Source organism: Vidua chalybeata, chromosome 14 (assembly GCF_026979565.1).
Source record: "Vidua chalybeata isolate OUT-0048 chromosome 14, bVidCha1 merged haplotype, whole genome shotgun sequence".
Lineage (NCBI taxonomy): Eukaryota > Metazoa > Chordata > Aves > Passeriformes > Viduidae > Vidua > Vidua chalybeata.
The window spans coordinates 12,585,468-12,610,887 of NC_071543.1; the positions used below are offsets into that span (position 1 = coordinate 12,585,468).

The 25,420-nt window shown below is 43.8% G+C and overlaps 1 protein-coding gene across 1 annotated transcript in view; it reads right to left on the reverse strand.

The window, feature by feature from the left end:
* Window positions 1-25,420, reverse strand: part of HS6ST2 (heparan sulfate 6-O-sulfotransferase 2) — a 128,179-nt gene that overhangs the window by 88,884 nt on the left and 13,875 nt on the right. The window lies entirely within an intron of this gene.

Sequence of the window (25,420 nt, forward strand, 5' to 3'; positions counted from 1 at the left end):
AACTGAGTGCAGCCCTCATGACTAAGGCAGAAGCACCACAGGCACCCCAAATAAACTGCATGCCTGCTCACAATCCATGAACCGAAAAGCTCAGAGCCAGGCATGACAGCAGAGGACCTTTCCTGCAACTGCTTTGCTGCTTGTTAAGAACCTTCTCAAACTAAATTAAACATGGAACCAAAATTGTGCTTTTCTCTCTGCCTTCGCTCCCCACACCTACCCCACCAACACGTAACACGTCCCTCATTGCAGCTCCCTGCCTAGGAGCTGTTTCAGCATTTAAACCCTGGATGGGCTCTAACAGGAATTGTTCAACTGTCCTCAGAGAAAACCTGGTTTCCCAGCTGTGTGTATCGACCGGGTATCTGCAGTGCAGGCGGCTCCGTAAGCAAACAGAGAACGATGCCAGCTCTTCCCCCTGCAATCTGGTCCCTATTAATTTAGAATTATTTGAAAACTCCAATGAAATATTGAATTAAAATGTAATTGCAGGGGTTGGGAAAGGTTGTGGCACTAAAGCTCTTATGAAGCTGCTTCATCTACATGACATTTTGGCAGCATTTACTGCCAGCTATGCAATTTAAGCATGGAAGCTTAATAGCCAAAGGGAGAAAGATCCCAAAGCTGCACATTTTGGAATATCACCCCACATTGTAAGACAACCATCCAGAGGCAGGATATCTCAATATATCAATCCTAAGCCTCCCCTGCAGTGAAAGAGAGTTCATACAAAGGAAGAGACATTCCAACAACAGCCAAAAAAAGTGTAAAACCAGCTCTTGGTTGGTTTCCACGTGCTATCTAAGACTCAAAACATGCAATGTTCTTGCTTCAGTCCTGTGGGCACATTTTGGCGAGCATTTCCCTCAGTGGTATGGTGTGCCATAGCTGCACTCTCTCTCCAGCTCAGTTATTTTTACTCTGCATTAACTCCCTAGCCTGGTTCACTATAGAGCTGTGATGAAGAAAGCAGCAGAGCAGAGGCAGCTTCAGCTGATGAAGAGAAATGCTCTTTAGGCCATGGTCTGAAACAGCGTAGGCAGACAGTGAGTTAGATCCATGTTCTGCTGCTTCTGTTTCATATTCATTATCATCCAGCAGCAGCCACCAACGCACTCGCCCGCTCTTCTGGAGCTCAGCCACGCATGGCCACCCCTCTCCCTCCCCAGCACGAGGCACGTGGCCTCCCTCCTTGCTGGGCTGTGCCTAAACCCCCTCTGAGCCCATGAGGGAGCAGGGCTGCAGGAATTACCCCACACCACTGTCATACAACCCTCTTCCTACAGCTCATGGCAGCCATGCCTTTCTGGTCAGACCATGGCATTCAAGGTGAGTGCTCTGCTTCATCTAAGTCACATCCTGCACGTGCTGCAGCAAGAGTTAGCAACAGGACAGCAAATATACCAGGTATTACATACAGCCCCACTTTGGGATGGCAGAGCATCTCTGACCTCCCCAGTATCCATCTGGCTGTTTCCTATCAGCACAGACAACAGCTCACGCAGGAGCCCGAGAGCTTTCGCACGCCCACCATCAGCTGCATGTATAAATAGAGACTCGTCTGCTCCACAGACGCTGTGTCCTGCAGCCCAAAGTAACTCAATATCCTCCCACCACGCCACCAGCCTCTCCCTCAGATGTCCATATAAAGAAGCCTTTGCAGGCATCTTTAAAAAAAAAAAAAAATCCCACAACTTCAGCAGAGCAGAAGCAAGTTGTAAGTCAGCAGATCCCACACAAGCCTCACGTTTCAACCAGGATGCTCTGCCCACAGATCCCTCCTGGCATCTACCCTGCTAAACTGGGACACGTGGAACCAGTCAGATTCCTGTGGCACTTAGCCACATCCCTAAATAAATCCTTATCACCAACCAGCATCTCACTGGAAGGCAGTGGGGTACCACTGGGACACACAGTCCTGTCAAGGCAAGAGGTTGAGGAAGCACTGCCGCAGGTTTGGGCTGTCCCCAAACACATCCCTGTGTACCCAACAAGAGCTCAGCCTAAGATGGCACTGAGTGCCACGGACTTGGCCTCCCTGGTTGCAGGAACAAGTCCTCATGTGCTGTTACTCCACCACACTCAAGACGGGTTGGCCAGAACTTGTCATCTATGCATGTTTGCTAGAAACACCGTGGCTGTTGTTTTATTCAGCCACAAGGAATGCAAAGACATTTGCCACAGACATGGCAAACATACCACTTGTCCACCTAAAAGTAGTAAATCCTGTCTCCCTTCAGGAAAAAGCAGATCCAGAATACAAATTAACCCAAGTCTACTAAGGCTCCAAACAAGAGCTCCCCTCTTACCCCCTAGCTCTCCACCAGCCCCAGAAGGATGTAGCAGTCTTCACAGAGGTGGATCTTTATTTATAGACACAGATTAGCATACAGGACTCCACTGTACAATATGTTCCCATGAGACAGAGTCCTAGGCGACACCAGCCACAGACAGTTATTGATTACGAGTCAAAATGAAGAACGGTCTGTTTTGAAATGAACAATTTTATTACAGTCTTTGCTACCAAGACACAGTGGCTCTGAAGACTGGCTTCAGCAAGCAAATCTCCAGGCAATCTGTCAAAGGCAATGCCAGCATATTGTTCTACAGGGTTATGCGAGTGACCTTAAAGCAACTGTATGGACCTCTGATATTTGTGCAGGTCAAAGACTGTCTTCATACATTCTGAAGACATATAGTAGATATTCAGCATTGTGTCAAAAGAGGAACTTTTTTTTTTTCTTACTAAAGTCTTTTAGCTTGTTTAGTCACCAAGAATATGGAAGGTTGAGAAGTACCAAGACACCATGAAACTCACTCAAATGTTCATGCTTTCTATCCTCATGAAGAAGCTACCCTACTTTATGGCAAATTCCTTACAGAGCCCAATATCCTCTCACTCTCCAAAGCCATTTCACTCGGCTGGACACTAATTCCAGTTTCATTAGATGAGTATCAGCTTCCAGAGTTAAACTGAATCCATAACATGACATGGAAACTAAACCTAGTGAAACAACTCCCATATATTACCACTTTTAAAAACATGCTCCTGCACAGCATTAGCATGACAGCAGCTCAGCTTCAGCTTGTCATCCTCAAGTCGAGGGCATTTATTTAATGTCTGTCTTAGCTGCTTGGGTCTATCCATACTAACAAATTTCTGCACAGCACAAAGTAGTGGTTTTCTCTTAAACTGTCAGCCTAACCTGGGCAACAGCTATACCTAGGTAGGCAACAGAGCCATGAGCCTGATCCCAAAGAGCTCTTCCCACCTGTCAACAGATGCTTACACCACCATGATGAATATCAAACAATCAACTTGCACACCAATGTGCAGCTAAGCAGATGCTTCCTGCCTTTCTAACAAAACAGCTAACAAAAACAGTTTATTTCTTTCTTAATCTGATGGCAAACAACAGTGAGTACTCCAAATATGCAGCTTTCTATGTAACACACCCACTCTGTTGTTCATAATATTTCAGTAGAAAAAGAATCACTTTCAGCAGAAGAATAACCACATTAATTGAAAGCCTTGCAGTTCAGGCCTAATCCCAAGCACTGACCCATGCAGGTGAGGGAACACACACATGCAAAGGCTGGGATCTGTCCCATAGCTGAGATCATAGCAAGTGCATCCTCACTTGTGGGTTAAGTAACATCCCAGTGGCATTCCCCACAGCAGAGAGGCAGGAGAGCAACCTTCATCCTCCCAAGGAACCGACAGAGAGGGTACAAGTGTGACTTATTCCCAAAAGGAAAATTTGTGCAACTAACCTATCCTGCAAAAGCACTCACATATCTGCCTCTTTCTGGCTACAATTACCAGGCATTTGGTTTTTCGAGAAAAGCAGGACTGCAATTAGAGCTCAGAGCCTGGAAGGGCTGTTGGATGAACTCTGCAGAAAGGACCTACTGGGATGCATGGGTTTCTCACTTAACCAGCACATAAAATAATGATCCATCAGCCGTAAGAAATACACTGCTGTTTTGTTTCTGACATTCCCAACTGGTACATTCTCCTGCTTCAGCTACCCGCCATATTCAGAAAAGCAGATGGCATCATTCAAACAAAATGAAAATAGATAAGAGCATGCTAACTTTTTATGCCTTATGACGATCATTTTTATGATTTTGATTTGAAAGTGCGAAAATGATACCAGATCCAAGGTAGTATAAAGTGCGTCAAGGGAAAAGGATTAACAAACATCCTTCCACTCCTACAGCAAATACAGATTCCACAAAGGTTTTGCAAACCTACAGTTTTAATATTAATGTGACTGAGGTTGGCCACAGTTCGGGAAAAGTGAATTGAGGGCACATGCATTTATGTACAAGTATGTGCACATAGCAAGGAAAGTGTAAAACACAAACACACACTGGGCTGCATCACAAAATCCTGGGGCCAAGCTGCCTTGCAAAAGTCACAGGCACTTGTGGATGTGACAGCCTGGTCAGAGAGCAAGAAAACCAGGTAAGTTTTCTCACAGCAGGCTTGTGAGACTCTAGGGAGTGTAGAGAAACTATGATAGCTTGTTATTGTAAACAACCTGCAGGTAGTGTTTTTCCTACTCTCTATTTTCCTCTTTTTCTCAAAGAGAAAACAATCTTTTTTAACAAAACAGTTTTTGTTAATTAGCCAATCAGGTGAAATGTATTGATTGATCGACCAGTCTGGTCTGTATGTATCAGAACAGTATATAAAAGAAAAGAATTTTCGTATTAAAGCTGCTGCTGTGCAAACCATCTTGTGAGTCTGTATCATTTCTTACTCAATAGTGACAGATACTTAGGGGTGAGGGAGTATTAAAAGCACATTTGAAAAAAAAAAAAATTAGTTGGAACTGTTTTACCAACACAGCAGTCAGCACTGTGGGAAGTGAATAGATGGACAAATTGTGGCACTTTCACCCCTTCAATATCCTGAAAAACAGAAGAGAGGCAAGGGTGGGTAGGGGAGGAAAGCCTCAAGAGAGAAACCTCTCCAGTTCAGACAAGCTCATCCCTTTCCAAACTCGCCTCATCTGTAACACCAGTGTCACCAGAGGTGGGTTTTCATGGCTGTGTGCACCTGGTGCTCGGGCTGCAGACATCCACCCCACGCCAGGAGCCACAACAAGGGATGCTCATGCCCTGCAATCCTGCTCCACACCTCATCCAACGGGCACCTGCCGCCTGTGGAAAGGCTCTGTGTGTGTTTGTTTTTCCAGTAACAGGGAAGTGGAGAAAGGAAAAGATTCAAAGTCATTGCAAAGGCACATCTGAGAATACAGCTCTGTGCAGAGATGTTGTGATACGTAGAAAGCAGCTGAACTCATTTTCGAAAGCATTTTTCTTCCTCCTAAAGGCTCTGCTGCCATCCTGGCAACATGTACCCTTGTCAGTCAGTGGCTAACCTTGTCAAGGGGAAGAAAAGGCTGGGATGTGACAGGTTTGACAACCTGTCGGATGCCTGGTGCTCTGCTCTCCTCCTGATCTGATCACTATCAAACATTAAACCATTGTTCCTCCACACAGGAGCGCAACTTGATGCTTGCAAGCCTCAGCCAAGAAAGATAGCGAGGCTGGTGAGCTGCCAAGATCCTTGCTTTGTCCCTTCCTTGCATGTTCTAGACTTCACTTTTATGATCTGATTGTTGAATGTGTCACACTGGGAGCAGTCCCACAGGAGTCCCAAAACAGGGACACTGAAATTGCCATTGGTTTTCAGGAAACTGAGAACTAGAGGTGGATGATGGACGTGTCATGTATGAAAGGTGACAATCTGGGTGACAACTTCCTGGTTATCAGTCTGCACAACCTAGCTTGCAAACCAAATCCAAAACTTGGAGAAACCCCTGAAAGACCAAAATCTCCCCCATCCTCTCAGAAAAGCAAAATAGTCTTGCTCCCATGCAACATGTACTGAAAACCCTGGCACAGTGCACATCACTCAGCCTTTAGACACCCACTGAATGAGATCATCTAAACATAAGGACTCTCTCCGTGTTCAGGAGGGGATAAAATATTTTAATTCATCTCTTCCTTCCACACATAAAACCTCTGCTCTTCCAGAGCAGCTTTCAGGATTCAGGAGCAAAAGCAGCAGCACTGACTGTAAAGCCCTGCTCTTTATGCTCTTTAATTCCACTGACACTGCAAGAGTCAAAGGCTGAATAGTCAGGAGTAAAAGGCATCCTGCAATCACAAGCTTAGCTACAGCAAATGAAGTTGGAGCTCTAGTGTATATTTGAGAAGACCATTTAGCCAACAGATGTCAAGGACAGACAACAAGTAGCACTTAAATTGTTCTTACATAGAGCTCATATTTAACTTATGGCAAGATGGTCTGTTAATCTTCCCAGTGGGCTTAAGTCAAAACTTGCATCTGGTTAATTTGTTTCATGAAGACTTCAGCAACAAAAGCAAGATGCCTGCTGCAAAGCCCAGCTGCTTCAAATGTAGCATGGCCATCTAACAGGTAAGTTGACTTCAGCAAAAGGCAACCTGGGGGTTTTCTCAAGTCTCAGGAGGCTTGTTAACCCTTCACAACCTTCTCTGTTAAAATTCAAAGCAGGCTGGGGAGCAACATCCCCAAAAAAACGAGTCCTGAAGTTGCACCATGCTAGGAGGAGGTATGACTGGACTTCCACTGCACTTTGGTCTTGCCTAACTCATCCTTACAGATCTGAAGTGGGGCGGGTCCACCACTGCTCAGCACCACTGCTGCCCCAATGAGTGAATGGGCACATGGCTGCAGCATCCCTGGGGCTGGAATGAATGGGCTTTTCCTGCTCTCAGCTGCTGGCAGGAAAGGAGATGGAAACGTGTTGGGCTTGGAAGCACAGAGACCTGCTGGGTGGGGACAGTGATGCTGCTGTGTGACAGGACAGGACAGCACGGCTGGCTCTGTAGGGAGCTGTCCTCCTTTAGATAAGACCAAACACACTAACTCAAAGGACCAGACAAGCTTTATGGAATACACAAACCCTTTTCATGTCTTTGTAACTTGTTTGCCTGAAGACTTGTGGATTTTTCCCCCCCTAATGGAACTAAATGCTGTTTGAACACTTCAGATTCTGCAGCTCAGGACACTGCCAACACAAAGGACGGGTGAAGCTGCCCCTTCCTGCTCCACTCTGCAGCCTCCACTGCAAGCAACAGGAGCAGAGATCCCACACCACACATTCATCCAACCACAACGTTTTGCTGCTCTGAACAGAGCCAAAACCAAGCTTGTGCAAAGTTTAAAACACAGGTAAGAATCTGGGGAAGGAATATAACATTCTTTAATAAACAAAGTTCCACATCTCACATCACTTACGGATTTCCAGGGCTGCTCCCTTGCTGCAGACATCTCACTGCTCACTTAGCTTTAAGGATCCTCCCTCTCTCTTTATGCACCAAATTTGTTTCTTTTTTTAAACAAATAAAATCTAAGGCTTTTTAAGACTGATTTCCCTTTTCAAGGCAGTGAGGAAATAGATTCCTTTTAGCATGCTTCATGCTTGAAAAGGTTACAGTGGCCTTTCAAAATACCACATGCTGTGCATTCTGTACAGCATTAATGACTTGGAGGATGCTCTGATACTTTCTAGTACATCTTAACCTTTTAAAATTGGGGCTTCATTGTCTTACCTTAATAAGCAGTTTGTTCACCTTATGTCACTTATGTCTCACAAAGGCCACCCCAGCTGAAAATGCACATTAGATGTAAAACCACTTATCTTGCGTGCATAGTTTAGCACATGTGGCAGCAAAGCAATGGCATAAAATAGAATATGCTTATTCTCTCCTCCCATTATTTCTCTCCACTGTGACTAAAGCTACCCAATAATCCCAGAGGAGCAGTTCCCTGGCTCTTCACAGCACTTCTTTTAAACACAGGGCAAGAGGGCACCAAGAAAGGTGTAAGATTTTATTCACTGCACAGAAGTTGATGGACCAGTGCAAGCACAATGGCTCTCTGGGAAAAGGGAGGGCAGGAATCAATAAGACATCAATAGTGATTAAAGCTGTTTGACAATTTTTTACATTAATCACGTTTCCATGCTCTTGTGAATGCGAAGTGCAAAATCCATAGTCATAAGAGTGTAATTGGGAACACCCTATCTGCACTGAGAGGTCAGAGAGAAAATCCTAAAATATTATTAAATATCTAATTTTAAGCAATACACACAATAGCAGTTTCTTATGCAAAGAAAACATGGCAAGCAAAGAGAGCACCCTGACATCCTCCCTGCCTGCCGCAAGCCCTGCCAGTTTAGACAACACTGCCTTTGTCCAATCAGCCAACTCTACCATTAACAACCTGAGGAGAAAAAAATCATTAAAACACACACCTAGAAGCTAAGATACAGCCACAACAAGAAGTCAATCACTCTTGCTGGAGAACAAGTTACAAGATGCCATGGAAAGCAATGATGTCTTCATTAGCTTTTACAGTAAACATCCCCTTGGAAAACAGCCTTTATGATCCACCAAGGGCAATAAAGATGTCTTTGCAAATTGATGAGACAAATACTTTAGAGGCATAGTTTCCTCCAGAGCTAGTGGGAAACAGAAGATAATAGCATTCTCTAAAATAATATATAGAGTAAAAAAACTTATTCATTGTTATCATGGCAAGTTACACATGTAACAAAATTAGGGCCAAGCACAGAAAGGGCTTTAAGCACATGAACAAAGAGTGAGGGGAGTTTCTGCCCAGGGAGGGTGCACTGAGGTGCCAGGAGAGGAAAGGTCTGGTTGGCTCAGGGTAAGCTGGATACCCACGGATCCAGCTGTACTCTCAAGTCTCACCTGTAACCATGAGGGCCATTCTGTGTGACGGCTTTTCACCATTAATTTGGGGATGTTCCTGAGTGATAAAACAAAGGAGAAGGAAAACAGAAAGATAACAACAAGCATCTGATACACAAGAGAGCAGGTCTGAGATTATCCTTGCACTAATAAGATATGATGCTGACCAACCTCATTATACAGAAGAGCCATTTTTGAGCAAGGACTGAGTTACCGGAAGCTAAAGAAATTAAATTTCCAGGTCTCAACCGGTAGTCTTAAAATTTAATTTTATTTAAGGCCTCTCCTATCATGAAAATATGGAATGCCTCAAGTAGAATAGCTCTGTTCTTCAAAGCAGTTGTGCTTTTCAGAATGGCACTGGAAGCAACTGGAAGCCACCAGCACAGGTACACCTGGGGGAGGGGACAGACAAGCAAAACAGAGCTAAGATTCTTTCCTTGCCTTTTTTGCTCCAACTACACTTATTATGGATATTTCTGAGTCACATTTTGGGGCACCTGGAGCACCTGAGGCTAAGCCCCAGGGATGGGGAGATCTGGCAGCAGCGATACCCAGCACAAAGCCTGGCCACCCCCCCAGAGCTGGCTGCAGGACCAGAGGGTTTGCCAGACGGGTAACCCTAGGAAAAGGACTGGCTGAAGAATTTGTCACTGCTTCTGTTACAGCTTTGCTACCAAATTAAATACACTGCACCCCAAAAAATTACATTTGCCATGAAATCAACTGCGAGTACAGACATCACAGACTGCTCTCCCTTGCAAGGATCCAGGGACTTGTATGCTTTCCATACCTTTCTTACCACACACTCCACATGCACTGGGTGAGCCAATCCAGTTTTGCAAGATGTATTGCTTAATTAATAATTTTGATGTTGGCAATTAAGGTGTGTTTGAAAGAAGATAATGAATATTTTTTCACATGAAAGCACCACCTTTTTAGTCTAGCAAACCTCTGTACAAACTATAATTGATAGTTTGGTTTAACGTGGAATATTCCTGCTGCAATTACGTGGTTTTATTGCTCTATGCTACTGCACTTCACACAAAAAATATTTTCATTATCATAAATTCCTTTGCTAGCAGATTGCTTAGGATGGGAATGGAAAAAAGCATCAGTTTCTCCAGAGCTGGAATTCTTGGCTTGTTTCTTGTAGTGCAGCAGTGGAGGAGCTCTCACACGAGATGGTTGTGCCTGTCCTGACTCTATCCTGAAGGCAAAGCAAGATTTCAGCTCTAGGGTATTCCCTGGATGGGAAATGTTAACCCAAACAGGTTTTTCAGTTCACTGCTAGATATGTTTCTGCCTTAGCTCCAGGAACGAGCCTGCAAGGAAGCACAGCAGCACCAGCTCCCTGTGTACCCCAGCACACCTTCTGGGGCTACCACTGTCCTTGGCTGGCCCACAGGTCCCTGAAGGCAGCTCTAGTTCTCTCTGCACGAGCTGCTGTTCATGGCAGGAGATGTATCCCCCTTCTCTTGGAAAAACACCATTTCTCTGACCAAAATGACACAGAATTTCATTGCCTGCCTCTCCCAGAGCTCCAACATGGTGCCAGAGAGAATTCCCATTTATCTGTGTTTCCGACCTGTAAAACAGGAAAGCTGCTCTGCAGGATAGCAGAACCTTGCAGGAAACCAGCTCTCCATCCAGAAACCCATCTAGGGACCCTTATCCACATTCCAAGGGATGGTCCTGTAACAGTGGGTCATGTGCTCCCACAGAGTCAGTGGATAGGGACACCAGGACCATGACAGCCATTTGATAACACATCTTCTGGGCACTAATGACTTCCTACCATGTCCTCTGCCAAGATCAAACCACTGCTACCTGGAAAAAGCCTTGGCCAGGTCCAATAACAGTTATCCATCTCCTCTCAGGAGAAATGACATTTACTTAAATTGAAGAGGAATAAATACAAGAAAATTCACAGTCTCAGGGCTTAGATGTGGCACACAGCATTTATTTTCCAGAGCTCATTGGTGCGGTCACCAAGCCCCATTTGTGAGCTAAAGCTCTTCCTCCCCTGCTTAGAAAGAGGGTTTACCAATCAAGAGTTGCAGAATACACTCTATCTAATCCAGAAAGCAAACATGAACTAGCATGAGACATGGAGTTATTTTAATACCAGGGCTCCCTGTGGACGCAGAGCTCCAGCCACACTTGGCCACCCCAGCAGGAAGGCTGCTACAACCACACAGCTTCTGCAGGACCATCCCAAACCAGACTAAAGAAGCAAAGCACCCACTCAGCCAGACACTGACAGAGCCCTGTGTTCTGGCCCAGCCTCAGCAGTACGAATGTGCTTGAACATGAGGTGCACAAAGCTGCTCAAAAATTCTGCTAGACTTGCTCTAAAATAAGTCTCAGAGGAAATGGCAAACTTCACTTCATAAGCACTTAAATAAATTTAATGCTATCTATAGTTGCAGTTCTAACTATAGCTACAGCTCAGCAACCCTGCAGAGTTGCATTTTAAGACATTCCTTAACTAGAAACAATTTGCATCAAGCTGTGTAAGGTGCTGCTTCTTACCAAGAACAGAGAGGTAATTTGTGCTTTTCCCCTTCTCGTGCTGTTTAATTTCCTAGGAGGCTCAAAGGCTCACCTGGCCATTAATATCACAATACCACTAAGTTTGCAGAACTGCTGTAGACTGTGATCATTAGAACAGCTGTGCAAGTACGAGCTCCCACAGTTCTGTCCCAGAACTCTGCACACCTATAAAAGGACCATGATAATTTTGCAGTACTTGTGGGAGTGCATAAACCTATTGTGCATATGGCACAGCAGCCCACACCACTTCTGGGATCTGAACCTTTGAAGCCTGCACTTACAGAAGACCATGTTGTGTTGAAAAGCAACGGGGTCCATGTGTCCACTGCACACACTGTGAAGAATGACTTCCTTTCCATGTTACACTTGCAGCAGCAGCCCAGCTACTATTTTTCCACAGTGAATTGGGCCCTAATTACTGAACAGTTTGTGAACAACTGCCCTTAAAATGTTAACAGCTGAAATGATGATAACAATAATTCCGTTTGCAGTTATAATGGGCCCTCATTAGAGCCGCTTAATTAAATATTTTCCAAAACTATCCCAGAAAAAAGTCTGCTCTCTCAACTGTAAAAGCAGAATCCAAAGCAGCCGCAAGGAAATGGTGGCTTTTCCAGCTGAAGTATTTCCTACAGCCAAAGACAAGGAGTGCCCTCACCCGTGCTCCTCACACAGCAAACATTGCCACCATTAATCCGTTCATTCAGCAGGAAAGATGCTGCAGGTCCTACTGAGCATATTCCCCTGTGAGCACTGTGCCATAAATTAGAAACACTTAAACCATTTACACTTCTTTAGCCTTTATGCTGTCTCTCCACCCTGTTCACCAACTGCCTTTGGTAGGATGACACAATTATTTAGCATTCTCCCACAAGTCAAAAGTATTAAATGTGCTTCATTCAACCCAAACACAGCAGGATAAAGAGAGAGTTTCTTTTAAATAAGTGTTTATGGAATAAGCAGTACTATGGCAGATGCTCTTCCACCACCCTAGCTCCCCATCATCTGCCCCTACCTTTGCAGAGCCACATCTAATCATCTTAGCCATGCACCAACAAATAAAGTCTTCAGGCTACCTTCCACCCCATGCAAATGAGACTGAACAGATATAATGTAACACATTACCATTTGTTAACCAATCAAGATTTAATGGCAAACCATGATCGGTTTACTCCAACACAACCAGCTTTTTACAAGCAGAGAGATGGCCTGGAAAATCAAACACACTGTTGGGGTTGAACTCAACCCCAAATGAGTTATAAGTACTTCTGGCACACAAGGTGGGTGTCCATTCTTCATCAGTGCAGTTGACAGAATCACAATGTCTTCATAGGCAACAATGTTCCTTGTTCTCCCAGGCATCTCTGCCTTCCTTCATGTCTTTGCAAAGCTGTTGGTAAAATGCAGTTTCATCAATGAATGCTTTCCAAAGTTCTATAGAGAGCAGCAGGATTAAAGCATCCATTGAAACCTTGGATAGTCACTTGGAGGCAATATGCAAAATGTACCATAATCCCTGAAGAGGATTACAACTTTGCAGTCTGACTCAAAACAAATTTCCACCTTGATTACACATCACAAAAAGATCCATCCTGCTCTATTAATCTGAGGGGGAAAAAAAAGCCAAACAGACTAGCTTGGACAGGTCTGAATTAATTTTTATTACTTCTCCAAATACAATTTCAAAATATTTAGGGCCTTTCTACCACCTACATCAGAATATGAAATAATTGACAGCAATTTTTCCAAAGCCATAGCTGTATTACCTTGAATCCAAACTTCAAATTAAAGTTATTTTAATAGTCAAAAACTGCCAAAGCCCCAGCATAAACTGCCCTTAAAGCACACCCATGTGGTTGGGAACTAAAGTGGAAGGACACTCAGCTGCAGCCAAGAGGTAAGAACCAGTACCTTCAGTGTGATTTTATTTTGGCAAGGTCTGTGTCAAAAGCCTTCACTGAAACCAGTAAACACTCCTGAAGTACAAGAAAGAAAAAGAGTCAGGAGCCAGAAAATAAAGGCGATATACTAAGAAAAAGGAAGACTGGAGAGGAGAGAAAGCTGTTGGGGCTGGCATGGGGAAGGACTTTGCAGGTAGCCCAGCTCCAGGAACAGAGCCCACACCAAGCACACTCAGAGTCACTACACAAGGCAAAGGAAGAGGTTCCAGGAGCCTGTGTGATACAGCCAGCTGTTAACAACTCCCCTGAACTTGGGGCACAAACACACACAGGAGCACTAACCAGATCTGAGTGTCGCTGCCTTTCCTGCAGACTCTGGCAGGCAAACATCTGTCAGAATGTCTCACTTGTTTAATCACATAAAATGTTTCCTCTTCGTTTTTGGCACCTTATACTGACATAGTCTATGGCAAGATGTCTCTGTATCATGCTCCATCAGCGTAAAGCAAAAGAAAAGCTGTTTATAAATAAAGGAGGCACAGTTTGAGCCTGATATTAGGTTTTCATGTGCTTGCTAGCAGCCAAACATACATTACAGCAGAATAATGGCAAATAAAACATGAGCATATGCACGGTGCAGGAAAAGCACCTCTGAGCAGTTCTGCACCACGCTTTAATTTCCTCAAACATTATCTCTCTAATGAACTGCAAGCGTGATGAATGACCCTGTTCCTCTGCCTGGCCATGTTTGGACTGTTTCAACTGCTGTCTGCTGGTTACAGGTTCTGGACACCTGAATGTAATTTTTTTTTCAAAGCAGCACTCATTCAATATTGATTTTAACACCAAGTGAAAAAAAAGCCCCAAAACCAAACAAAAAACAAAATAAGAAAAAGTCTCTCTCCCCCCAAAAAAACCCAAACCCAAAAGCAGAAGAAGGGAGAAATGCATCTCCCCCAAATTACTACTATAGGTCTTCACCTGCAATTCAAGAATATTTCTGTGACAGATTATATATATTGAAGATCCTACCAAATACCAATTGCATGAATGTTAAAAGCTAACGGGAAAGCAGTTAACAATTCCCCCTACTTCTACAACTCCTATCTTATGCAGAATCTGAGGCAATAAATCACAGGATCTCTGTCTCAATAGCATTGCTAAAGGATAAAGCAAAAACAGCCAACATCAAATGGTTTCACTAACACACCGTCAAGTTCTTTTGGAAGCCATCTCCTTTTTAAAATAAGCAAAATTTAATCACAGGTTGAAAGCAGGGCATAGGAAGGAAGAACTAGTTACAGCCAGGGAGGTTGATTTGGTTTTCCAAGGTGCATCTCTCTGCTAAAGACTCCCTCTCCTGCCCACCCCAGCTGCAGTCACCACCACCACAAATCAGCTCCCAAATAGCTGCGAGGCAAATTGATCACAGTATCTTAGTAATTTATTAAAGTCCTACTAAAATCCAGCAAACCAGTGAGAGGGAACAAGCAGAAAACCATCAGTGGGTCAAACGACCTGCACTGTTAAACACTCGCCTTTCCTCTAGCTTTTTGTATAAGCACCCTGCATCCTTAGTGGCAAAGTGTTAGGATTTTTGTTCCTTTTGGCAACATAGCACATTAGTTCTCCACATCTGTCACCAGAAATAGAAAGCTCTGGGGAGCAGCACTGTAGCCAGAGTGATGATTCCATGTACCTGTGACTCCTAGCCCATCTGTGCCCACCTTCCTGCTCTCCACCTGCTTGTTGCCCTCGCCCTCCCCAGAGTTTTCCCTCCCAGGCTTGGATGCACTTGTCTCTCCAGCTGCTCTCCTCATCTTCCCTTCACCTCTACACTCATCAAACATGCTTTTAACAAACCACTTGAGATCCTCACAGCCAGCCTGAATCTAAGGATTGCTGATTCTTTCTGAATAAGATTTAAAGAACAGCTTTTCCCTACCCAACCACACGTAGCAGCTTCCACCCAATGGGACAGCTCATTGCACAACTCAATTACAGCACATTTCTTGACCTCTGCAACAGAATCTTGTCGTGCTCATATCCAGTCTTAGAGAGCTGAGGAGAAAGGTCCTTCTCCTAGCCAGCAATTTCAACTGCATCTCCACTGATATAGTCCTCCATTCCTGCTTTTCTACTCAACCAGCTGTTTGGCTTCAGATAAAGGAAAACCTTCCCACCTTTCCTGACTGTTATCTCTCAGTTCTGCTGGGAAAAGCTGAATCCCACCTCCAAGCCACCCACACCATCCACAAGCCAAGCAAAACAACCAGCCTCTGAGCTTTCTTCCATAGCAAGATCTTCCATACAGTTAAAGAAAAAGACCTGGAAAGTAGCTCTGCTTTTTCTATAAGAACACTTTCAATAAAAAAGTATCTTCAGGAGCCTCCAGCTTCTTTATGACTCTGCTGATGTTGCCAACAGACATGATGGTCCTGGGCTCTCCTGTATCAACTGACATCATTTTGAAGGTGAGAACATCACACACCTTGGAGCACTTTCCAAAAGAATGGGAAGACCAGCTGGATCTCAAGACTTCACTGCTTTTTAGCAGCAAAAAAACAAGCAAATTCCACTTGAAAAAAAAATCTGCACTGCAGAGGGACCCTGACAGCCAAGCCACTTTTGAAGACAAGTACTACTTCTTACACATCCCACTATTTTTTGGACCCTTAAGCATTTTCTACTATACAGTGTTTCTGGACACAGGAGGAGGATGGATGGTCATGGCACACCTGCACTGCCCAAGAACAGCCCAAACCACTCAAGTTTTGTATTCCATTAGGGCTCCAGCAAAACTACTTATAAGTAATGCATAGCAATAGAGTCTTTTTCATCCAGGGATCCTAGAGGAATTTCCAGACCTAAAACGCTGCGGTACTTGCATCTGTTGCTAGACACAAGCTCATTCATCTAAGTCGATGATACGAGAGAGGTGTGTAAGAACTCCTTCTGTCCATGTACATCCTCCCCACAGCCAGCCTACTTCTTCCTCTCTCTTACAAGTCCATCTGCTGCATGCACACACTGGCATAGAAATTCTGAAGTCACCATCGCAGCAGGTTTTGCTTAGGATGTGGCTGGTCAACCACATTCAATAGCAGTGGTTGAACAGAACCAGCTGCACATGGTGAACAGCACTGCCTGAATCAGTCCACAGGTCTGTTTAACCAATGGTCTGTTTAATTACAGCAGGAAGGCTCATTTATTATTCCCTTTTCAAATGTAGTTTTTCCACTTTTGTGGGATTTTTACCTTAAAAAATTAGTATAACTGGGTTAACATCCATGAAGAATAGGCAGTTAGTTCTATGGATGAGATTAGCTAACAAGCTTGAGCAGGTTTTATGTTTGACTATCAGCTGATCTGGGCACATTAAGTCATTTATGTGGTCTCTGCTGCAGACACTCATTACTTCACTGTGTAGGATTCCTCAGAACTACTTTTCTATTTTTTTTTTAAAGTCATACTTGAAGTAACCCTTAATTATTTGTGGTCTGGCAGAAGCTGAAATACTAACCTACTAATGAGAGAAATACAGCATACACAATAATTATCTGCCACTATGTGCACTGAAATGAAAGTGAGCACGTTAACTTAAGCCTGAAAGACTGTTTTAACTCTAAATTTGAAAATAGAATTTGATGGTGCATGATTAAACCTCAAATTCTGCAATCAGGCAGGCGTTACTGGAGCAAGAACATGTTAACTTTATAACAGCGGGAAGTTTTATGAAATCTTCCTTTAAAAAAAAAAAAAAATCAAGCTAAAAATAAGTACTCGCTCTAAAACACCGTTTTGCTCTCCTTCTACAAATCTTTATGATTTACTTTTGAGTCAATAACTCACTAAAATTAACAAGATGAAATTATGTTTTGACAAGTTCCAGTGCTGATGAACAGATTTTTATATCACGAATCCAGCTTCACCTCATTTTTCCACCACAGCTGACAGTCGAGACGTGAATCATTCATTCCTTCTGGCCTTTGTGTATTTTATCAAATGCTACAGGGAACAACTAACTTCAATTCCCTCAAGTCATTTCATAAAATGCCAAACTTAATGTTCTTTCATACTTTGATAAAACTAAGTTCTACAGGAAAGAAAACACACATCTAAGCCAAGCTCAACCATTTTGACCAGATTCTGCCATCAGACCAACCTTACCAACACAGATCTACTATACATAATCCTGCCACTCAGCATATATATAAAATATATATGGATAAGCTTTCCACCATTTTTTGTCAGCATACAAGGTTATCTTCTGCATATGGCTTTGCAGAATGGGTGGGTGAGTATTTAGGATAAATTTAGGACAAATATTTTTCCCTAGAGCCAAGAAACTGAAGTAATTATAATACACCCAAGAGGACAGGGACATGTAGCACATGCCCAAAACTTAGTGGAATTCATACAGAGGAGCTTTGGAAAGCTTCTGGAAGATGCTTAACAACCACGACAGCAGCCAGAACGCTCCCAGAAGGATGCAGACCTGAGACACCAAGGGGAGAAAGAGCAAGGACCATTTCTAGGTTGAACAGCAATCAGAAAGGATGAGCAAGGAAACTCTTCCCTCTGGTCAGTTCCCTCCTGATTTGATCTCCAGCTTCACTAACAACCTCCCCTCCTTGGCTAGACAGCTCAGAGAGCTTCAGATTTTGGGTAAATGGTCAAAAAGGAAGTCATTCCCTTTGGACAGAAGTAAGATACCTGCAAGCTTCTTGTTTATCCTAGAAAACTGGAGCTGTTGGGATTCTGGCAAGCTTTTGCCACACAACAAAATTCCAGGGGAAAAAAACACACCAAATTTTCACCATAGCCACTGAGAGAGGCAAATCTTAAGTAACTCTACCAAAGTCAACAGGCCTGCAGCAGAGAACATGATCCCTGTGATAACACACCAAATCCATAAAGTGTCCATTTTCTTACACAGACTGGATGTTTTCCATTTAAAGCGTTTAAATGCAGCACCTGAGGTACTGCCCTAGCCCTGCTGAAGTCAGCAATGACAGCAAGTTCCACCAGCTCCTACACCCTACAAGGAGATCATCCAAGGTCAGGCAGTGTGGGGGGGCTTGAAGGATGCCTCCTGCTCCTCCTCCTCCCCCCAAAACTGAGCATCTCCTCCTCTTGTACCTTTACCAGGAACACCACCAATTGGAGCCACCCGAGTGTGTAAGAGGCTGCTCTATTTGCAGCTGCAAACATTTTATTTATTCTGAAAATTCAACCAACACAGCTGTGAGATCTGAAATATGACTCGGTGGAGTTTGCGTCTTACTGCAGGCAATCACATTTATTATAATAAATAACTATAAATAAATAATGAGGTTGCTTAACAGGGGCACTGGTAACCTGTCTAGACAATTGCAGTGGTGACGTACTCTGCACTGGAATGTCCTCCACATTAGCAAAAGTCTTGATTAAAGGAATTATTTTTTTTTTAGCAAGGCAATGATTGCTTATTTGAAAATACTAAAGCCTGCTTCTCAGCTCTGCCATCATGCACTCAGCAAGCTGAGCTAGTAACACCTCGCTCTCTAGCAAGCCTTCACCGAAGCAGACCCTTAGAAAAATCAGGGAAACACTCCAGCATGCAGAATTTCTCGCCACATTACCCACATTTTCCTATTTAAAGCAGCAAATACTGCTTCATCAACAGGCTGGCGTACCCACGACTCAACAGCACACTGTGACCATCACCCCAGTCATGGTGGTGCTCTGTGGAAGGGAGAACTGCTCTTCCCTTCCCTGGCGTTTCACTGTCTGCTTAATGGAGAAAAGCAGTGGCCAAACTAATAGCTGGGACATACTACCTTAATTACTTAGCAGCCCTAGTGGAAAATGCCAGCTCTGCACTGTCACTGCCTTGCTTTCAAGGACCCTCTGCCTGCGTCAGCAGCACAGAGCCACTGGGGCCATTAACGGCTGCTCCGGGATAAGGACAGATGATGCGAGGGTGGCTTTAGCAACCTGGTATAGAGAGAGGAGGTCTGAGACAAAGGAGTGGCCTCCTGTGAATCTGTTTGTGGTGAATGTCTTCCCTCTCCATAGTGATGGGCTCTAGGAGAAACTCACCAAGAACAAAGCTAAGGTCAGCTGGAAGGGATGCAGAGAGCAGATGGCCGCCTGCCACCTCACCAATCAGCAAAATCATTCACTTCAACTGCCTCATGAAATATTTCCTCACTTCTTCCTCTCTCTCTCTCTCGCTGTTTTCTTTCATCCATGCAACTGCATCCATTTAGGTTACAAGACCCATTTAGCACATAGTGGGAACAGCTGGGAAAGGGACCAAAACAAAAAAAATCAGACCATGACCTCCTTCAATGACTCCCAAATCCCAGAGGCAACTGCAAGAAGCAATAACACAAAAAAACATTCTTATTCTATAGAAATATGCCCTGCCCTCAAACAGGTCTGCAGTTAAAAATCATTTCAATACTAAACTTTATCAATACTGGTCACCACTCTTCAGGAAAAGATCATCTTTTTTCCCCCTAAGACATTTGTCTGCCCTTGGAGGAAAATCCCAGTGTTATGGACTTTGTAGAAATAAATTCTGAAAGCAGCAGCTCTACTAATGTTCACACGGTGGCCATGAGAAGCTTGACTAAGGATTTGAAAAACATCTGGCTATGCAGGATAGATGTGTGTTCACACGGACACAGTTTCATCAGTCAGGTCCTAGCGCTGGCTCAAAATCTTGTGCATCACAAAAATGAAACCCACTATCACAGCTGCCTGTTGGGATTTACATATTTATTTCCACAGTTCACATTAGGGAATAAATATTGTGTAGTTTTGCAACGAAAAAAAACCGTTCTGTTATTGTTACCACCTCTAAATCATTAAGGCACATCCAGATCTGGATGCATGTTTTGAATACCTGTAATAAATAAAACAAGTAGATTCCACATAGACTACATTTTTTCAGGGAACATGACCTTACCTAGCTCCTCCAGGACCACAGGCAGCCTTGCAATTTAAATCCAATTTCTCTCTCTAATTTCCCATCTCCTTTTTTTTAAAGCTCAATTCCTTCAGTATCCATTGCACGTTAGATTTATAATGCTAATCAAACTTCTCCAGGTAGAGATAGAGTTTATAAATTAATCCTGGGTAAAATAAATACATCAGCCAATCTTGGTACAAACATTCCTGCCTCTGATTAATCTGAATTCCAGGATGTGTGGCATGCATTTCAAAAGGGTGAAGAAGCAGGAAAGATGCTCTCCCTGCACTCAGCACAGCATATTTGCATCAATGTGACCTCAAAGCCACAATGCCTGGGCAGGTGGCAGGATGAGACTCACAGTTATTATGCAAAAGTACAACTTGCTTTGCTGATCCTTCACGCCTCCTTACCCAGGCAGTGAGCTCCAGGTGCACGGTGCTTGCTGCTGCCAGGGCTGCAGGGTTTGGCTCTGAAGCCCCTGGTACAGGAGCTGGGAAGACCTGAGTCCACAGTCCCACACCAAGGGGCACAAACTGCGCCTTCCAAGGCTTCCTGGCTGCTCTAAGATATTTATAAACAAGTGCCCACAACTCCAGTTATACTTTCCTGTTTTATGCTAACACCAGGCACGTATAAGAAGCGATCAATAACTGTCTGTGCCATACCCTAAGAACCCTAAAATGTTAAGTGCAGGAACCCTCACAGACAAGACATTACAGCATTTATAGAGGCTGCACTACTGTAACAAAAGCTATTTATACACTAACTCAGCAGAGCTGAAGTGTTCATCTGATAACAAAATTTGCTGGGTGGTTTAAACAGGACCCAGGGCCACAAGTCTGAGCAGCTCTGTTGCCCTGTATCAGGTGTAGCTCTACACTGAGCCAGCTCCCGGAGCAACCAACAGAAAGAAAATGCATGAAAGCTGCAACCAAGCATTCATACATGAGGAATAGAAGGGCATCAGGGGTATCTCAACCCACTGGGAAGAAATCATCTCAATTATACCATTTTACTGCAGTGCTAAGGTGAGGCTGCCCAGTTTGCCATGCAAAGCCCATGAGCACAGAGGAGGGCACAGAGCTGTCCATCAGTCAAGGTGGACTCAGCTTGGACTCACCCACCTGAGAGCTGGAGAAGCAAAGGCTCCTCTGGCCACATCCCTACCACCCATGTCAGCCCATACCTTCCATGACTGGCACCACTGGCTCCTCCTTGGTTGTGCCATTGCACAAAGTCTTGGTTAGTTGCTATCAATGCCCTAATTTATCATTCTTTACAGAGTGTTAAGCATGTATTATGTATCTCATGGGTTTCACTCAAGCACACACCACTTGTTGGTGCAATAGGTACAGTCTGAAGAGAAGTGCTAAGTACCTTCCTCATTAAATGAAAACACAGTGGTCCCAATCTCTGCCTTCAATTCCACAGTGAAATTCCCTCTCTTTCACCATGGACACGATACGATTGCCAATTAAAAAGCAAAAGCAGAACTCAATGCAATACTAAAGCAATTAAACAGGAAAAAAGTCACGAGAGCAGGATGAACACAGTCTACTGGGGAAGAGAAAAAGAAATTAGTCCTCTAAAAGCAATGGTAAAAAAACTGTATGTACTGGGTTTGATTTTAAGAAAATGTTAGCAATAATACATATGCTCAGTTGAGCTGCCCAGAAGAATTAGTTTTAAAGAGAAAACAAAGTTTAAAAAACACACTTAGAAAGCAACACTATTGTTCTGGTTTATGTACTGTCCCTGCCATACACTGCTGCTCTTCCAAATGCTTCAGAGATCACAAAGTGCTCTCCCATCTCCAAAATGAAGCCCAGCAAATTGCAAATGATAACAGTTAAGGCAAGACGTGGAAACCCAGTTCTAAAAATGAACAATGTCAGAAACAGCACTCTGGTTTAACAGCCCTAACCAGGCAGCCAAGTGCAGATCACAGGCTTGTCCTCCCAGTAGACTCCTCCAAAGAACCAGGGCAAATCAGGAATTACTAATTATCAGCATCCAAGGAGGATGCAGTGACATTTCTTTGTAAGGCTGGAGCATTTTGTGGCTATTACACTCGCTTTTAACCTCTCATCCCATCACACAACTCCTATGAGTTTTGTGGTCCCAGCATAAACCCTGTGGAAAAGAGCTGACACTGCAAAATCCCAGCTCCTATCATTAAAGCTAACCGGATCCTGTTCTTCAACCAATTTAAGCCAGAGCTGATGCAGGGCATGAATTATCTCCTTTCCTGGCAGGCAGCCTCTCCAGGGAAGGGGGCTCTTCATGCAATCAACGGGATGAGTACCATTGTCTTTAACAGGGGTGAGCTGGGCCATGAAAGCACCACCCCTGCCAAGTCCAGGGCACACACGATGGGGAGTCTGCAGCCAGACCAGGCAGCTCTGGAGATCAAATCATGATCAGACCTGGCAGCATCCCAGGGCACAATATCTGCTTTGACATTTTCAATGCCCTGTGGATGCCTCCAGGAGCAAGCTGAGGGTGAGCTGTCGGAGGCAGCCAGTACAAACTCCTTCCCCAGGTAGTTCAAACTCACAGCAACCTCACTGTTAACTCCCAGAAAACTTAATTCCAACATAGAACTGAAGTCCTCTAACGTTACCTCTTCTAAAAGTTTACCTTGTGCTCAAGAACAAAAATAAAGTTCTAAACCCAAGGGAATGAAAGGGTTACATGATTTGTGTGTTAGACAGGTCTTAAAGTGTTCTAATGTCTGGGCAACTGGTAAGAAGGGGATCTGACCTGAAATATCTAAAAATTCCTATGTGTTTAGGAAGCTTTACCAGTAAACTCAGCTATCGATCAGAGTACTGACCCTTTCAAGCTTGCACAAACCTAGAATTTTAATATCTCCTCCAAGTATCAAGAAGAAATTCCAAACTAAGGCCAAGTCTTAAAAATACCAAATAATGTTCTTTTTAAATGTGCTGTTATACCATGCTATTAAACTACTGACAGTGAAGCACTTTCAGGTATCCTGTGAGCATCTCTAGCATTAGCCACTGTGGAAACAAATATTCTTGGACAACAAAGCAACCAAAGAGCTTCAGGATGCCCAACTGCACACACTCACCCCTTAACATAAATATTGTTCTGAGACTCTAACATACACAAATTCAATGGGACTTACTTGCTCATCCTCTAAATCTCAGGTTAATTTCATTTTGACCACCTCTACCACCCTTGGCTTAAAACCCAAGACAGTGTTCTAACAACCTTCAGACGAGCTCACTTTCAACTCAAAAGCTGAGAGTGAGGAAACACTCAGTCTTGCAGGTCATAAGCCTCCCCTCAGCAAAGAACACCCAGCAAGATGCAGGTCATTCAATTCAGAGCAATAATTCCCACCCCAGGAAGTCAGAGAAGGTGCAGCTCAAGACACTGCACACAACTCCCATCTGTGGGATGCGGGAACATGCAGCCAACTGCAACAAGCACTTTTTCTTAGGGAAAAGGTGATGTTTCAAAAGCAAAACAGGCAACAGTTTTCACTCTCAGGCTTTGCTTAAAGCAGATGCTATTTGATTTTTAAACCCACACCTATATATAGTTACAGTAAGTGAAAGTGTCTGTTGATACCCGTGTTACTCAAGAGTCACTCTAATTATTAACTACAGCTCTATGGCCTATGGTGCCTTCTCCAAAGAGCCTTCAGGAACATCTCCACTACCATTAACAGAAATACCAGTCCTGACCTCAAGGGCACCTGTCTGGAGCAGCCAGAACCCTGCACCCTGCAATGCTGCAGGAAGGAGACACAGGTTTGCAGCACATGGGAGTGTCCCGCTCCAGTTCCGTCAGTCACTGCCTCCACCTGCACCTCCCATGCATGGAAATAAGCACAACCCACTGCCACCACCAACCTTGTGGACTTTAATGAAGCAGAAAGAAAAAGGCTAAGACTCTGCAGGGAAAAGCTGCCCGCTGGTTTGCTTCTTACACAGAGTTGTTCCTCCAGCATCAGCCCATCCCCTCTAAATTGCTTTTATATCTTGCTGTACAAAATGTCTTTGTCTTCTCTCAGAGAGGCTGGAACATCTCATAGGAATGATGACCGGATTTCACAATATGTGGTTTTGAAGGTTGGTGTTAAATTTGACACTGTAGCTCCAAAGTAATTGTGACTAACCACTAAATCAGCATGTGTAATGGATTCCTCTGAACATTTATAGCTAGCAGTTCCATTATGCTCTAATCTGGAAAATGTCTAAACGACTCTCCACAAAAATTAGATGGGAACATAAATGTCTTGATAAAAACAAGATTCCAGAGATATTCCACTTAACCACAGTGACTTCTAAAACATAATGTCTAGTGCAATAGCATCCACTGGAGTGCAGTCATTTGCTATTTGATTTTTAAACCCATGCTTCAAGACATCAATCTGGAGAGCATCGAGTCTATGCAAAAGGTGAAACAATTAAGAACAAACCTCTAGGACAGTGCTGGGATCTGCAAGGAGAGTGAGTGGCAGCAAAGGAAATGAGGAGCACCAAGAGGCTGCCTGGGAGCTATGGAGGGAAGCTGCCTCTCCCTGCTGCCAAAGGGTAAACTCAAAGTCATCCTGTGCTCCTGGATGCTCATTCCTGCACATCATTTGAATGAAAAGCCCTCAGTCCACAGGAGAACAACACACTGTAAGAATTGTCTGTCCTTGTTCAGATTCAGCCTCTTCCTAAAGCTGTGATATCCAAACTCTAAAGGTCTGGGGATAACACAGCTCCTGAGGGAGAAGCACCACCTTAGAGATCTTGTCTGCCCTCTCTTATGCCAGAAAAAGGGCTTTATGCAATCAAAAACACAATAAAAATAATACAATTAGCTAAGCATACAAGAAGCAAAAGAGGGAAGCATTACTGATTCATTCCATTTTCCTGGAAAAGCTTGAACTGTGTTTAAGCAGAGGACAAGTTGAAATTTTCCATTAGTGAAAAAAAAAAAAAAAAAAAAAAAAAGGAAAACGCTTGTTTAAAGAGAGAAGGGGAAAATCCACTCAGGTTAGTGTTCAAGTACAGCACAATAAATTTTACCACGAGATCTCTGCTAGGCAGAAACCCTGCTCCCAGCCAAAGGAGCAGTGGAGCTTGCAAAAAGGCTGCTCATTTAACACAAAAACTGTGTATAAAATGCAAGGCCATAAGAGAACCCCAATCTTCAAGCAGGGAAGGAACAGGTAATTTTTTGACAGTGCTCTCAGAAA